A 19,771-nucleotide genomic window follows, 5' to 3' on the forward strand; every position below is an offset into this window, starting at 1 on the left:
ATATATATATATATATATATAATTGTGGATGACTTCAAACAACATGAGGCAGCTTATGGTGGATGCTCATCCTCAACATTAATTCAGCAATGTCTGCAACAACTTGGAGATTTGTGCATTAGAGTCCTTAAAAGAGAGCACCACAAAGAAGTTTGAAGCTGTCTAAGTGCAGATTAAGATTTTAAAAGCTTTGATTTTTATTGTAATTGCTATGATTATTCCTTTTTATAAGGATGGTTACATATCTAATAATCTTGTTATGAATTTTTTTTTTTGAGATTTTAAGTTACTAAACTACCACCCTGCATCCATTTTTTTTTGGGGATAAGTGTGCATTTTTGGTTGTAGTCTTTGCTTCCTTGACATTTTTTATGGTGCTCCATATTATCTCCATTTTCCAAGTTAAAGTGAAATGAGATTTAAAAGCAGACTTTACATGCAAATCACTTGAGACTTATAGTTCTTCCCAACTAACACTTCAAGTCCGCCAGAGACATACATCTAGTCATCCCTCTCCTATAGACCTCTGACAAAAGACCTAACAACGAAGGCTCAAAACATTTCAAATAGACAAGACCAAATGTGTGCATGAGGGCAGTTAGATGCCTGCTGGGAAAGTTAATATTCATATAGTTCTTTATACATATTAAAATTGTTGAATGTATAATTAATCATACAAGGCATTCATTTTGGGCAAACATGATTTTGGATGTTGTTTGATTTCTAAAGCTCTTCAATGTTCTGTATATTGATGGCAAATGAAGATCTAATTTCGAAGTCCTTGACTTGTTTAAATGCATGGGTAATTGAATATTGAAGGAGTAATTGTCCCTGTTCATGTTTCTGCAGGTTTATCTGCTTTTAAAAAGTGAATACATCTTTTCATGCGTAGGAAAAGCGCTATATGTCATATATGTAAAGAATGAACATTCAAAGTTATTTCTCAGTTCATTCCTTATTTATAATGACGCATGGTTGCTTGAGCTCATTCCATGGTTTTGTTCCTGTTAATTAGTTCGTCTGATGATGCAGGGAGTTCATTCGCCTGATACAAGAAGTTCGCATGTCTCAATTGTGTCAAAGCCAATGATTTCCCGTGTTGTCCGAGGAAGTTTGGCGCTATAACATGAGTTCGTTCGCTCGGTAGCGAAGAGTCTGCCTAAAGTGAAGTGTGAATCATCTCAGCAGTGAGTCTCATCAGATACCTCGCATAGAGAGTAACAAGATCCGCCCAAGTCATTGTGAGATAGAGAGATTCGGCCAATGTGATGAACCTACCAGACACGCGAGACACAAGTCCTCTAAGACTCGAGTTGAAGGGTAAGTGGGTCTTGGCTCACCCGACCATAGTTGGCTGATCGCGACTCGAGGCGAGCCAGACCGTCATACAATCGAGGCCTCGACCAACCAACACACATGTTAGAAGACACAGTCGTCAGTCGACCGACCGCCTTAATCAGCCGAATTCAGACAAGTCGACCCGCCGATTACCATTATGTTATCAAATTATAATACAAATTCGATGTAAAATCTATATAATTAATTAAAGAATAAATCATATCAAAAACTGTTTCCATAAATGTTCTCTTCTCGCTGTAACTATACAAAATACGCTCAAATAAATAGGTGACAGAAATAATAATAAAGAGGTCTCTCTCCCTCGATTCTCTCGACAGTAAATTATTGACCAACTCTACTCTCTTTTTTCTCCTTCACTCAGCTATAACTCTTGAAGCATGCTCACAAAATTGCAATTTGTGATCCAACATCCTGAAAGATGGTGTCGTGTGTGTGGACATGCCTCAGAGGAGAAGCGGAGCCAACTACACAAAAACTTTCCAGAGAGATATAACATGCATGGAACCCAACATAGACGTAACACAACCTGACTTCCATGCGCAAGTCCAAGGCTTACAAGCCCAAATGAACCTCATGACGAAGCAATTCAAAGTCCTTTGAGCAGCAATTTCCTATAAAAACAACTAAGCGTCTCGCCTGAAGGTTGAATCTCAGGGGGTTCGTCCCCAAAAACCCCCACAAGGGAACTCGCCAATCCTACACAACCAGGTCAGCAACCAGCAGATAGAATGACAGGGTGAATCCCAACACATTGACACAGTCGCTAACATGCAAGGGGAAGAGCGAATGTGAGTGCCTATTTGGCCACCCGCAGGTAGGCGTGTAAACGAGCCGAACACGAGCAAGTCTAGGCTCAGCTCGCGTTCGGCTTTTTTATATTTCGAGCCCAAAAAGTGTGTTGTGTTCGGCATATATACATATATACATGTATATACATGTATACATATATATACATGTATACATATATACATATATACATGTATATACATGTATACATATATATACATGTATACATATATACATATATACATGTATATACATGTATACATATATATACATGTATACATATATACATATATACATGTATATACATGTATACATATATATACATGTATACATATATACATATATACATGTATATACATGTATACATATATATACATGTATACATATATACATATATACATGTATATACATGTATACATATATATACATGTATACATATATACATATATACATGTATATACATGTATACATATATATACATGTATACATATATACATATATACATGTATATACATGTATACATATATATACATGTATACATATATACATATATACATGTATATACATGTATACATATATATACATGTATACATATATACATATATACATGTATATACATGTATACATATATATACATGTATACATATATACATATATACATGTATATACATGTATACATATATATACATGTATACATATATACATATATACATGTATATACATGTATACATATATATACATGTATACATATATACATATATACATGTATATACATGTATACATATATATACATGTATACATATATACATATATACATGTATATACATGTATACATATATATACATGTATACATATATACATATATACATGTATATACATGTATACATATATATACATGTATACATATATACATATATACATGTATATACATGTATACATATATATACATGTATACATATATACATATATACATGTATATACATGTATACATATATATACATGTATACATATATACATATATACATGTATATACATGTATACATATATATACATGTATACATATATACATATATACATGTATATACATGTATACATATATATACATGTATACATATATACATATATACATGTATATACATGTATACATATATATACATGTATACATATATACATATATACATGTATATACATGTATACATATATATACATGTATACATATATACATATATACATGTATATACATGTATACATATATATACATGTATACATATATACATATATACATGTATATACATGTATACATATATATACATGTATACATATATACATATATACATGTATATACATGTATACATATATATACATGTATACATATATACATATATACATGTATATACATGTATACATATATATACATGTATACATATATACATATATACATGTATATACATGTATACATATATATACATGTATACATATATACATATATACATGTATATACATGTATACATATATATACATGTATACATATATACATATATACATGTATATACATGTATACATATATATACATGTATACATATATACATATATACATGTATATACATGTATACATATATATACATGTATACATATATACATATATACATGTATACATATATATATACATATATACATGTATACATATATACATATATACAATACATATATACATATATATATACAGATATACAGATATACAGATATACATATATATATATACGTATATCTATATATATATATATATGTATATCTGTATATCTGTATATCTGTATATATATATGTATATATGTATTGTATATATGTATATATGTATACATGTATATATGTATACATGTATATGTATAGATGTATAGATGTATAGATGTATAGATGTATAGATGTATAGATGTATAGATGTATAGATGTATAGATGTATAGATGTATAGATGTATACATGTATAGAGATATACAAGTATACATGTAACATGTATACATGTATAGAGATATACATGTATAATGTATATCTATATATATGTATATACATGTAACATGTATACATGTATAGAGATATACATGTATACATGTATAGAGATATACATGTATACATGTATATACAGGTATACATGTATACATGTATACGTGTATACATCTATACATCTATACATCTATACATCTATACATATACATGTATACATCTATACATGTATACATATATATGTATACATCTATACATCTATACATATACATGTATACATCTATACATGTATACATATATACATCTATACAATACATTATACATATATATATGTATACATCTATACATGTATACATATATATGTATACATCTATACATGTATACATATATATGTATACATCTATACATGTATACATATATATGTATACATCTATACATGTATACATATATATGTATACATCTATACATGTATACATATATATGTATACATCTATACATGTATACATATATATGTATACATCTATACATGTATACATATATATGTATACATCTATACATGTATACATATATATGTATACATCTATACATGTATACATATATATGTATACATCTATACATGTATACATATATATGTATACATCTATACATGTATACATATATATGTATACATCTATACATGTATACATATATATGTATACATCTATACATGTATACATATATATGTATACATCTATACATGTATACATATATATGTATACATCTATACATGTATACATATATATGTATACATCTATACATGTATACATATATATGTATACATCTATACATGTATACATATATATGTATACATCTATACATGTATACATATATATGTATACATCTATACATGTATACATATATATGTATACATCTATACATGTATACATATATATGTATACATCTATACATGTATACATATATATGTATACATCTATACATGTATACATATATATGTATACATCTATACATGTATACATATATATGTATACATCTATACATGTATACATATATATGTATACATCTATACATGTATACATATATATGTATACATCTATACATGTATACATATATATGTATACATCTATACATGTATACATATATATGTATACATCTATACATGTATACATATATATGTATACATCTATACATGTATACATATATATGTATACATCTATACATGTATACATATATATGTATACATCTATACATGTATACATATATATGTATACATCTATACATGTATACATATATATGTATACATCTATACATGTATACATATATATGTATACATCTATACATGTATACATATATATGTATACATCTATACATGTATACATATATATGTATACATCTATACATGTATACATATATATGTATACATCTATACATGTATACATATATATGTATACATCTATACATGTATACATATATATGTATACATCTATACATGTATACATATATATGTATACATCTATACATGTATACATATATATGTATACATCTATACATGTATACATATATATGTATACATCTATACATGTATACATATATATGTATACATCTATACATGTATACATATATATGTATACATCTATACATGTATACATATATATGTATACATCTATACATGTATACATATATATGTATACATCTATACATGTATACATATATATGTATACATCTATACATGTATACATATATATGTATACATCTATACATGTATACATATATATGTATACATCTATACATGTATACATATATATGTATACATCTATACATGTATACATATATATGTATACATCTATACATGTATACATATATATGTATACATCTATACATGTATACATATATATGTATACATCTATACATGTATACATATATATGTATACATCTATACATGTATACATATATATGTATACATCTATACATGTATACATATATATGTATACATCTATACATGTATACATATATATGTATACATCTATACATGTATACATATATATGTATACATCTATACATGTATACATATATATGTATACATCTATACATGTATACATATATATGTATACATCTATACATGTATACATATATATGTATACATCTATACATGTATACATATATATGTATACATCTATACATGTATACATATATATGTATACATCTATACATGTATACATATATATGTATACATCTATACATGTATACATATATATGTATACATCTATACATGTATACATATATATGTATACATCTATACATGTATACATATATATGTATACATCTATACATGTATACATATATATGTATACATCTATACATGTATACATATATATGTATACATCTATACATGTATACATATATATGTATACATCTATACATGTATACATATATATGTATACATCTATACATGTATACATATATATGTATACATCTATACATGTATACATATATATGTATACATCTATACATGTATACATATATATGTATACATCTATACATGTATACATATATATGTATACATCTATACATGTATACATATATATGTATACATCTATACATGTATACATATATATGTATACATCTATACATGTATACATATATATGTATACATCTATACATGTATACATATATATGTATACATCTATACATGTATACATATATATGTATACATCTATACATGTATACATATATATGTATACATCTATACATGTATACATATATATGTATACATCTATACATGTATACATATATATGTATACATCTATACATGTATACATATATATGTATACATCTATACATGTATACATATATATGTATACATCTATACATGTATACATATATATGTATACATCTATACATGTATACATATATATGTATACATCTATACATGTATACATATATATGTATACATCTATACATGTATACATATATATGTATACATCTATACATGTATACATATATATGTATACATCTATACATGTATACATATATATGTATACATCTATACATGTATACATATATATGTATACATCTATACATGTATACATATATATGTATACATCTATACATGTATACATATATATGTATACATCTATACATGTATACATATATATGTATACATCTATACATGTATACATATATATGTATACATCTATACATGTATACATATATATGTATACATCTATACATGTATACATATATATGTATACATCTATACATGTATACATATATATGTATACATCTATACATGTATACATATATATGTATACATCTATACATGTATACATATATATGTATACATCTATACATGTATACATATATATGTATACATCTATACATGTATACATATATATGTATACATCTATACATGTATACATATATATGTATACATCTATACATGTATACATATATATGTATACATCTATACATGTATACATATATATGTATACATCTATACATGTATACATATATATGTATACATCTATACATGTATACATATATATGTATACATCTATACATGTATACATATATATGTATACATCTATACATGTATACATATATATGTATACATCTATACATGTATACATATATATGTATACATCTATACATGTATACATATATATGTATACATCTATACATGTATACATATATATGTATACATCTATACATGTATACATATATATGTATACATCTATACATGTATACATATATATGTATACATCTATACATGTATACATATATATGTATACATCTATACATGTATACATATATATGTATACATCTATACATGTATACATATATATGTATACATCTATACATGTATACATATATATGTATACATCTATACATGTATACATATATATGTATACATCTATACATGTATACATATATATGTATACATCTATACATGTATACATATATATGTATACATCTATACATGTATACATATATATGTATACATCTATACATGTATACATATATATGTATACATCTATACATGTATACATATATATGTATACATCTATACATGTATACATATATATGTATACATCTATACATGTATACATATATATGTATACATCTATACATGTATACATATATATGTATACATCTATACATGTATACATATATATGTATACATCTATACATGTATACATATATATGTATACATCTATACATGTATACATATATATGTATACATCTATACAAGACCATCCAAAACAATAACTACTTCAAATCGACCATGCCATTGAAGGCGGCCCCGACCTTAAGGGATCCGAAGAGGTAGTGTCAGTACATCTGGGACCACGGTCACAACACGGAGGAGTGCCATCATCTTAGAAACATGATTGAAGAACTCATCCGTGATGGGAAGCTCAAGGAGTTTGTTGATGTCAGCGCGTGCAAATCATGATAGGGTAAAATCGCCAGCAAGAGATGCCTTCAAAGGATCTGTCTGGGCAAACGAGGTCCACATAGCAGGCATAATACCTGCTATCTTTGTGGAGGACTCCGGTCCTTCGACTTGAAGGGGAAGCGTTCAGGAGAGGTATGCTCCATCATCCTGTATACACACAACCACTTACTTTTTATCTTTACATATTCATGTCTCACATCGAAGGGGAACCCCTAAAATGAGACGGTTGTCGTCATAATGATGATCAACAACTACTATATGGGTTGTATTCTCGTCATACTTCTAATAAATGAAACATGAAAAATATATTTTTTTTCATGGAAAAATAAATAAATAAATAATAAATATTGTTATTATTTATCACTTTTTAAAAATAATAAGAACATATAATTTAAAAATGAATTTATACGTCGGAACCTAATTTTTTCCGTCATGACACCGTCTACCCCTTCCTTCTTATATATATCCCCGCTTTTTATTAGTCCGGGAGGTGCTCGCATGTTCATAGAAAATCAGTTGGATATCAATGTATTGAAAGGACTGATCTTGATTTATAATTGAATTGCTCGATTAGATTTTCATTTTATCTTACATGCATACCACTCAATTCTTATATATTCATGTATCTTGCACCTATACTTCAATTTTTACATACTTTGCCACCTTACCCATGTATGAGTAAAGTTTAGGAGTTAGATACGTAAATACATAAGAATTGGATGGTATGTATATAAATACAACATTGTTTTAACCATTGAATTTATATTTTTAGATTTAATTGTGTGTGGTTAAGGCTTAGTTTGGAATTTATCGACAGTTTCACAAATGCAAAGAACACACATGTAGCTTAAGCCGATGTTGATACTTCTTTCTTTATTTTGTTTGTATTGTATTCTACTTCCCTATATTCATTGTTTAACCTTCCTTAAAATTAACTTAAGAGAAGGAAAAAAAAAAAAAAACTATAGCTATTGTGCGATAGGACAAAGTGTCCTCTGCCTTCAACAACTCTTTTGGAGAAAAACATGCATTCTAAGTCGAAGTCAGCCATTAGTTCTAACCTTAGAGTCTCTCCTTTCGGTTTAGAGCGAGTGAGCTTCCTAAAGTTAGAATGTGGAAATGATCTTAGCATTTTGGAAGCAGCTTTCGTAAAAGCACCTTTGGGCAATAGTTTCTCGATCACTTGCTCACATAAAGAAGGAAGTGGAATGGCCGAGAGCTGACCTTTTTGGATATATAATTCAAGCCGAGAGTAGAGTTACATGAAAAGCTGTCTAATGGAAAATAACATAACATCATAGAATGAAGCCTATGTCTAAACATAAATCTATTTTGCTTTTAGATGTATAAATTATGTCGTGGTTGTAGTTTTATGAATTTTTATATTATTTTATATCTATTTTGCTTTAAGATGAAGTAATATTCAGTAGTTGCATTGAGTTTTATGCTGATATTATTATAATGCTAATATTTCTCTTTATTTATGATTATCTTTGAACTGACCATTTTTTTGCAGTCTCCTCATTCAGAAAGCAATTGCGAAGCATTGGAATCTTTGGATAAGCTTTTATTATACCCGAGAATTACATTTGTTGTGCAGTTAAATAGTTTAACAGCTATATACTCAACGGGTTATTATATACATATATAATGACTTAAGTTTTAAATTTTTGTGAATTTGATGTTCTTGTGCACGAATTTGGACGACTCAGTTATTTGATTATGAGCAGGATAATAGAAAGAAGTTGTGCACATCTGAAAGTGGAGAATGTGAGCCTGACGATGAATCTAAATATTCAGAAGTAAATTATGATAAGGAAATGATAAATGTTGATGATGACCATTATAAGAAAGGAAATGATGATGATTCCAGTGATGAAGATGACGATTCTAGATCTGATGAAGATGTTGGCTATGAGTCGTTGGATAGAAAAATGTTTGATAAATGAGATTCTTTAAATGTTTATTTTTTGGCCCCATATCATCTGCCAAATCACATTTTAATAGCCATTCTTTGTAATTCTATTTTTCTTAAGTGTTGTCATTTTTAATTCAACTTTAGATGTCAGGTACAATTTCTATTTTTTATATCATTTTAGATACTTTATTTGTTCTATGAAAAATGTTTATTTGCCCAATATCATTTTTTATTTATTGTATAACTTTTAAAAAGTATAACCCAAACCCAAACATTGTGTCCTTATTATAACAAATTTTGATAGTTGTTGCTGAGGAAAACTAAGATATATATGTTTATTATTCAATACACACCAAAATGAAGAAAAATCTAATTAGAATGATGCATGAGATATGAGATAATTAACTAAAATTTGCGAGTCTACAAAACATGTGCAAAAAAGATGACAAAATAAATAAAATAATTAATTTTTATAATTGTGGTAAATTAGGGCCTTATTTTTATGGCTCCCTCGATTGGACGACATTTGATGAACAGTTGAGTGTCTTAATGATGTTAGAATTGAAGATCTTAGGCTCGCTTGACTCATCTTGTCAAGACGCTTGATTCAATTATATACTTGTCGGAATCGATATTCTTTTGATCCCCAAATTTGTCTAGAAAGCTTAAAAAGTGGTTTAATGGTCTGATTTGGGCTTGATTTAGTTCGATTTGGATAAATTTTGTTAACATTGAGTTCTTCTTATAGAGCGGGTCAGTTTGACTATAAGTTTGTTTAAATCAGAGTTCTGGATAACATTTGGTTCTAAAACTGATAACATCTTTAAATAGCTGCAGTCTTTCTCTCCTCATGAGTGGGGTGAGGTTTTATTTATAGAGTTCTTGGTACAATTAATGCAAACATATGAACCATTTTGATCAGACGGCGGTTGATGGACATTTGAGTTCCTTAACGACGCAAAAATTGTCGATTCAACTATAAGCTCGGCATATTCGACATTCATTTGGCCTCCTAAATATTCTCAAAAAGCTTCCAAAAGTGATTTAATGACTTGATATGAGCTTGAGACTTATATTAGATCAGTTTTGGCATCATCGGGTCTGTCTCATCGAACCAGTCAATTTGAATATAAGTTTACTGAAATCGACGCTTTGGATGACTTTTAATCAAAGTTTGAACATTTCTCGCTTAAAAGATTATCTCAAGATTCATATAATGCCTTGAGATTGATCCTGAATTTTGATTATTCTCTAATTATGAGTATTAATTGAGTTAGTTGGGCAAACCGTCTAATTCATGCTAAGTGTTTATTTGTTTGAAATTTTGAAAATATTAGGCTTTTTTTTAAGGAGTTTAGAGAATATTTTTTTTAATTTAAATCCTAATTCACCTAATTCACCTAATTCACCTAATTCACCTAATTCACCTAATTCACCTAATTCACCATCCATCGGCCATTCTATAGTCTAAGGGCGCCGCCCCCATTTCTCACGGGCGGAACTAACGCGAAGCCCTACCCTCGAGCCTTCGACCCGGTTCTCCGGTCACCTTCTCCCTTTCCGGCTCTCGCTGCCGGTTACCTTCTCTGTAACCGTTTTACTGCTCAAATGGGTATGGTAACTTTCCTATTTGAAAGACCTGGCTGCTTTCTTTGTTTTTGGGGTGTTCCCTCACTCGCCGGTCTTCACCGCCGATAGCTTCATCGGTAAGATTTCTCTCATTTGTCGCCTATAAATACCAGCGTTTCGGAGATCGATTTTCTTTGGCGAGCTTTTAGAGCTTTTATGGGCCGTTTGGGCCGCTTTTTTCGAGCGGCGCGGAACAACAAATCGCTAAAAGTTACTGTTTGGCTTCCGGCTTCGCGGCAGAAGGATGTTAAAGCGGGCGAAAAGCGGGCCGCGGGATCGACCCCGCGGCCCCAACTTTCACCTCGCTAATATTCGAAATCGCCGCCGCGTCGTTTCGGAAACCCGAGCCATCTGCTGCGCCTTCTTCTTCCAGACCAACAACGAATCCATGAAGCACGAGGTAGGTCATCGCAAATCCATCTTCTTCCCTTGTTTTCAACCTCTCTTCGCCGCTGCGTTGAATCCGGGAGAGAAGGTCGAGATCTTTGAACAGAAAAGTAATAGATTGTGATAATGTGAGGCAGGAAAGGTAGCTTGATCCGTGAGTGGCTCCTCCTCATGAAAGGTTGGTTGATCTCTGAGCTTGTGAGGCAGGAATGAAGAGTTTTTTGTGGTGCAAGGGATCGGATAAGGTAGCTCGACTTATCTTGCACTAGCAAAGCTAATGGATTAATGTCTTTGGGAAACATAAATAGTTGGGCATTTTATCAGTTTATGAATTTTTGGCAACTGTTTATTTTTATCTTTTTATGTTACTGGCATTTTATCAGTTTATGTGGCTGGAGAATCACATATTGGAGATTGCTTTCTCTTTGCTGTTTGTATGATTTTATTGTGTTGTTGACCAGATATAGATATCCCGATGATCTCTTCATGCATCGGATTGAATCTGGTTCTATCTGGTTTTTTGGAAGTTCTTTGGGAAGAAGTGCTATTGGTCCAACATTAGCTAGAAATTAAGATTCATAATCATGGATTTCAACGAGCTTGTGATCGACCAGCTGTGTTGGAAGTATTGCTGCTGGTTCTGTTCTAAGAGTTTCGTCTTTTGGCAGATAAAATGAAGAGAAAATTCTAGATTTGAAATTATTCTTCCAAATCGTGAGAAGGAAGTATAGAATATTGCAGTGAAATAGCTTTATCTGGTAAATTGTGCAGGAAGTCTGAGGTGGACTGAAAAGCACATTTTATATGTTCTTCTGTTCTGTAAATGAGTTTCAAAACATAGCCCAGCTTATGGAGATTAAAGTCATTGCTTAAATCCTAAACTCTCTGAAATTTTAAAGTTCAAAGTCTTAATTAACAGCGGTTCAACCTGCAGTTTAATTTATGAATGGTTGAATTCCTCTGTTCACTCATCATGCCAACCTCTCCATTTCAATTCCTTTTAGTTTATGGTGACAAACTTAGATATACCTAGAAATGTTGTGGTCTACTACTCCACCTTCTTGGTGAATAATTTGAACTTATATATACTCATCATGCCAACCTCTCCATTTCAAGTCACTGTACTTTATGGTGACAATGTTAGATATACCTACAAATGTTGTGGTTTAATACAAATGTTGTGGTGTAATTCTTAATCCGGAGCAAATTGAATGATTAGTCAAATGAAGCAGGTGAATTTTTGTTTGGCATAGTGAAGTTTACATGAAGTGTTGTTGTGAGGAGAAAAGGTTGAGTGCTTATATAAATGTTATTGTGTCAATTCTCATGAGCCAGGTATAAAATGAATCTCATGGTTTGAAATAATATTTGGTTCCATAAACGCCGCCATAACTTTCTTTGCGGTTAGTGGAGAAAAGGTTGCTTTTGCCAGAACTCTGATATTGAATTGAGTTCCATAAGTTCCATAAATGGCACTTCAATGTACTTGTGCCATTTACAAAGTGTGATTTTATTGATTCTCATATGGAGGAGCCCGTGCCGGTTTTACAAGGTAATTAGTACAATTATGTTATGGTGATTCACAGAGTTGCCCTATTCACGTGCCATGGCGATTAGCAGCTTGGATGGCCCATGACTTCAAGGGCAACCACTGCTTCATATAAAGCTTACTTGTAAGGGAAACCATTGCTTTATGCATTACAGGTTCTTATGATACATTCTCTGCGCTTTTAGTAGCTTCAGAGAGGTGAAATTTATAATTGTGGTGCAGGATACTAATAGGTGATTTATTATGATTGATAGAAGAGGTTTTCATGTTATCTTTTTGCATCAATGGGCTTTGGTGTGAGCAATACATGATTTTGATAAATTTGATTTTTTTTTTGTCCAGTATTATCTTTTCTGATGATCTTACAATGGAGATTTATGTTATGAGCTGTTCCCCTCAGCTGCTGAAACTTTTGCAGCCTGAACTGGGGCTGTAACTTATGGGGATTTATGTAATGAGTCATTCCCTTCAACTGATACTTACTGTATCTTTCAAAAACTTGAGACATCTTCGATACGAGTTGCAAATATATCCTTCTTACTCATTACATGCATGCCATCAGCTCTTGCTATTGTTTATTCATCAACCCAGCCCTTTATTCTGTTAATTTTGATATTTATATGGGAATTTGAGAAGGGAAGCAGATTGGGTTGCTTTATACCTTCAGGTCATATATTATTGAACATAGAGCTTGAGTTATGAATTCGAGAATGCTCAGGGGTTGCTGTCTGAAGTATTTGTTCACCCTGATTGGTAGTTTAGATGAGATAAGAAAAGATTCTTTATTATCAAAATTTTCTGATCTTTTTCCTTTCTCTCCATTTTCTGCTCGTTTTTGGAGAGAAGCAAAATTTTTCACATTGAAACATATTTTTCTTCTTATTCATTTAAAACGAAAAGTAGCGGAGAAGAGCAGCGCTGGCGATGTCGCCCTAAACAAACTTCAAGTTGGGGGAAGATTGATTTTGTCCGTAGACATTAAAGTCATTATCTTTGAGTTCCAACCAAATACTTCTTCAAACATAAACAAATTCTCTAGTTATTAAAGTCATTATTTTTGAGTTCATACTGATCAAAAGATAGGCTAACTACCAAATTCATTCTAAAAATAAATATTTCCTTTCATTTATTTTGAGACAGGTGGTGTTATCAATTGGCTTGGAATGTTAATATTGTTTGGCGGAGACAACATGCTCTTTATTATCACTTCAGGGCCATCAGAATGTCTTTCAGTGCCCGGCATCATTAGCATTCTTGGATGTGGTAAAAGTGCTCCTGAGACATCTCCCCACCAATCCGGATGGTTTGTGTACCAATCCATAGTCTTTTTCAGACCCTCTTCCCAAGTAGTTTTTTTCTGACAAACCCAAAATTTTTAGCTTCTGATCATCGAAAAAGTATCTTTGGTCGTTGAATAGCCTGTTGTCGACGAACTTAATCGCGGTGGTGGGATCCAACGCAAAAAGCTTACAGATATCTTTCGCTAGATCAATCACTCTTCTCTCTTTCTTCGTCCCAATGTTATAAACATGGCCGATCTCCCCTTTATGAAGAATAACCTCAAAAGCCTCGGCAACATCCTCACAATAGAGGAAGCTTCGAACGTTAGAACCGTCTCCATGAATCGGAAGGGTTTGTCCTCTCATTGCCAGAAGGTTGAACTTTGGAATTAGCTTTTCGCGAAATTGATTTGGTCCATAGACATTGTTACTGCAGGTGATTACGACGGGTAGGCCATAGGAACTTCCATAACCCATTACAAGCTTTTCAGCACAGACTTTGATGGCAGAATAAGGGTTTGTAGGGAGGAGCATAGAGTCTTCGTGGTTGCCGACGATGACATTCTCATCGGTCTCCCCATAAACTTCGCCTGTGCTAACGTGGATTAATCTCCTTATTAGTCCAGAGCCCTTACAGACCTCAAATATTTTTTCCTTTTGTGAACATGAGGTGATTGATCAAATATATATGAAGGTAACTTCATATATAAATGAAGGTAACTTCATATATAAATGCAATCCTGAAATCGAGAATCCCTTGCGACAACCAAAGAGGAGAAGAAGAACTTACCCGAAGTATCTCTTAAGAAACCCTAAACGAGAGAAAACGAGAAAGCTATGGACTCTCTAGGAAATATAAAAGCTCAAAAACCTCTCCTAAGAAAATCGGTCCCCGAAACCCTGGTATTTATAGGCGAAAATCTTACCGATAGAAGCTATCGGCGGTGAAGACCGGCGAGTGAGGGGAACGCCCCAAAAACAAAGAAATCAGCCAAGGCTTTCAAATAGGAAGGTTACCATACCCATTGAGCGGGAAAACAATTACATAAAAGGTTACCGACGGCTATAACCGGCCGAGAGAGCCGGAAAGGGAGAAGGTGACCGATGAGAATGCCATCGTCGGCAACCACGAAGCCTCTCAGCTCCTCCCTATGAACCCGTATGAGAATGCCATCCAGAATGACATTGTTGGCAACCACGAAGCCTCTCAGCTCCTCCCTACGAACCCGTATTCCGCCACCAAAGCCGGAGCTGAAATGCTTGTGATGGCTTACGGAAGGTCCTATGGCCTACCCGTCATAACCACCCGCGGTAACAATGTCTACGGACCAAATCAATTCCCCGAAAAGCTGATTCCAAAGTTCATCCTTCTAGCAATGAGATGACAAATCCTTTCAATTCATGGAGACGGACTAACGTTCGAAGCTACGTCTACTGCGAGGACGTTGCGAAGCTTTTGAGGTTATTCTTCATAGAGGGGAGATCGACCATGTTTATAACATTGAGACGAAGAAAGAGAGGAGGGTGATTGATGTAGCGAAAGATATCTGCAAGCTTTTTGCGTTGGATCCCACTACCGCGATTAAGTTCGTCGACAACAGGCCGTTCAAAGGCCAAAAATACTTTCTCGATGATCAGAAGCTAAAAATTTTGGGTTGGTCAGAAAGAACTACTTGGGAAGAGGGTCTGAAAAAGACTATGGATTGGTACACAAACAATCCAGATTGGTGGGGAGATGTCTCAGAAGCACTTTTACCACATCCAAGAATGCTAATGATGCCGGGCACTGAAAGACATTCCGATGGCCCTGAAATGATAATAAAGAGCATGTTGTCTCCGTTAAACAATATTAACATTCCAAGCCAAATGATAACACCACCAGTCTTAGAAACCTCATCTTTTGGGACCAAAACGCAGTCTTTGAAGTTTTTGATATACGGCAAAACCGGATGGATCGGCGGCCTTCTTAGGAAGATATGTGAGAAGCAAGGGATACCGTTTGAGTACGAAAAAGGCAGATTAGAAGACCGATCCCAGCTCCAATCTGATATTCATAATGTGAAGCCAACACATGTTTTCAATGCCGCTGGTGTCACCGGCAGGCCAAATGTCGAGTGGTGCAAATCTCATCGACAAGAAACCATTTGCACTAAATTTGTTGGAACGTTGACTCTGGCTGATGTTTGCTCCGAGAATGGTTTGTTGCTAATGAATTATGCGATTGGGTGTATCTTTGAATATGATGCTAATCACCCCGAAGGCTCGGGCTATGGATTCGTGGAGGAAGATCGCTCAAACTTCGTTGGTTCCTTCTATTCGAAAACAAAGGCCATGGTAAGGTTATATATAAGGTTAAATTGTCAAAATACTCCCGGACTCGTATATTATTTTAGCCCCAGAGTCTATCAAAATTTCAAATTAGCTCCCAGACAGGTTGAGGAGCTTCTGAAGGAGTACGACAACGTCTGTACTTTAAGAGTCCGAATGCCGATATCATCTGATCTAAACAATCCTCGGAACTTCATCACGAAGATCAGTCGGTACAACAAGGTGGTTAATATCCCAAACAGCATGACTGTATTGGATGAGTTGCTTCCAATCTCGATCGAGATGGCTAAGAGAAACTGCAGGGGAATATGGAATTTCACCAACCCAGGTGTTGTGAGCCACAATGAGATCCTGGAGTTGTACAAGGCTTATATTGATCCTGGCTTCAGTTGGGTCAACTTTACATTCAAAGAAGTGGCGAAGGTGATCGTCGCGCCTCGCAGCAATAACTAATTGGATGCTTTGAAATTGAAGAGCGAGTTTCTGAAGCTGCTGTCGATTAAAGAATCTCTCATAAAATATGTGTTTGAGCCCAACAGGAAGCAGGTGAAGTGATGCTATGGATGGGATAATCTTTTGGAGAGAAACAAAAGGAAATACTAATTTTTAGAATGAATTTGGTAGTTAGTCTTATGTTTTGATAATGACTTTAATAACTATAGAATTTGTTTATGTTTGAAGAAGTATTTGGTATAGATTTGGTTGGAATTTACGAAGTAAATGCAGCACACATTTTATTCAAATACACTATTATTTGATGTGGGTATTTCTTTTTGGATTTTTATATGCTTTGTTAATGCTGCTGTTGGCTATCTGCAATTTGTTTTAATGAAAATGATTGGGGCAAAATACAATATAAAAATCAAGTTAAAAGGATGATTTTTTGTTGTTGATTCAAGATGTTGATGGACGGGGCCTAATGTATTGTGTAAGGCTTTCTACAATTATTGTTCGACTAAGTTGATATTTTGTTGAAGAAGGGACAATGATTCGTGTAAGGGCTTTGATTTTGGTGGGTGAATGTTTACATACATTAGCCTTATTTTTATGTATTTATAGATATAATGATTAAATTTTATTTTTACATTTATACGGCCAATATCTTTCATATCACATAAAGGGTACCACTATTTTAATTTTTAAAAAGTTAAATACATCTCTTATGCATATGCAAGATGACTAAAGCTGTTAGATATGTGAATCTGTAAATATGTAGAAATTAAGTGGTAGATATTTAAATAAATAAATAAATATATATATATATATATATATACACACCACTTTTGATGCTGTTGTAAGAGAGTTCCCTTTCCATTTGCCTGCAAAACTTAGCACATGTATTTCCCTTGTTACCTGGATCTATGTTTGGCTGCTGCTTGTTTGCAGATTCTGAAATTGCTATTGTGTGTTATGATTATTCCTTCAAAGAGAGCACCACAAAGAAGTTTCAGATTGTCTCAGTGCAGATCAAGATGTTAATAGCTTTGATTTCTATTGTAATTGCTATGATTTTTCCTTCTTATAAGGATGATTACATATCTAATACTCTTGTTATGATTGTTGATGCTTTTTGCACTTATGTATGTTTTTTGTAAGAAATTAAAGTTCAGGGGATATATTAATACATATAAATTGAGTGGTATGTATGTAAGTGTTCAGTTTTTCGAAAACTTAAAAAGGAATCTTCTTATGGCGAGAAGGGCACAGGTAAACTTCCCTTAGACAATTTATGTTGATGTTTGTTGTAAGATTCAATTTCTGTTTAAAAGTTCTAATGTTTCTGAATTCAATTTATTGCATGGATAATTTTCTCAGTTGGTGTAAATCCTTTTAAGTTAGTAGGATTTAGGCTCCGTTTGGGGCAGCGTTTAATGAGCGTCGCGGCCCCAAATCGCGAAGTTATCTTTTTTTTCGTGTGCTTTCTTTAGCGGTTGCCCCGCTCCTTCACCCCGCACGGCTCGAAGGCTCCCCTACCCTCGTTCGGGAAACCCGCCGCTCCCTTCCTTGTCGCGAAGCCCCTACGCCGCTGCTCCCTTGCTTGTCGCAAAGCCTCCCCCCGCTCCTCCCCCTACTAGGCCGCTAC

General features: G+C 32.2%; 1 pseudogene; it reads left to right on the forward strand.

Moving 5' to 3' along the window:
• LOC110024380 overlaps positions 1–18,779 on the forward strand; it is a 20,654-nt pseudogene extending 1,875 nt beyond the window's left edge.
• The last annotated feature ends 992 nt before the right edge of the window (positions 18,780–19,771 follow it).

This window comes from Phalaenopsis equestris, unplaced genomic scaffold (assembly GCF_001263595.1).
Source record: "Phalaenopsis equestris unplaced genomic scaffold, ASM126359v1 Scaffold000255, whole genome shotgun sequence".
Taxonomy (NCBI): Eukaryota; Viridiplantae; Streptophyta; class Magnoliopsida; order Asparagales; family Orchidaceae; genus Phalaenopsis; species Phalaenopsis equestris.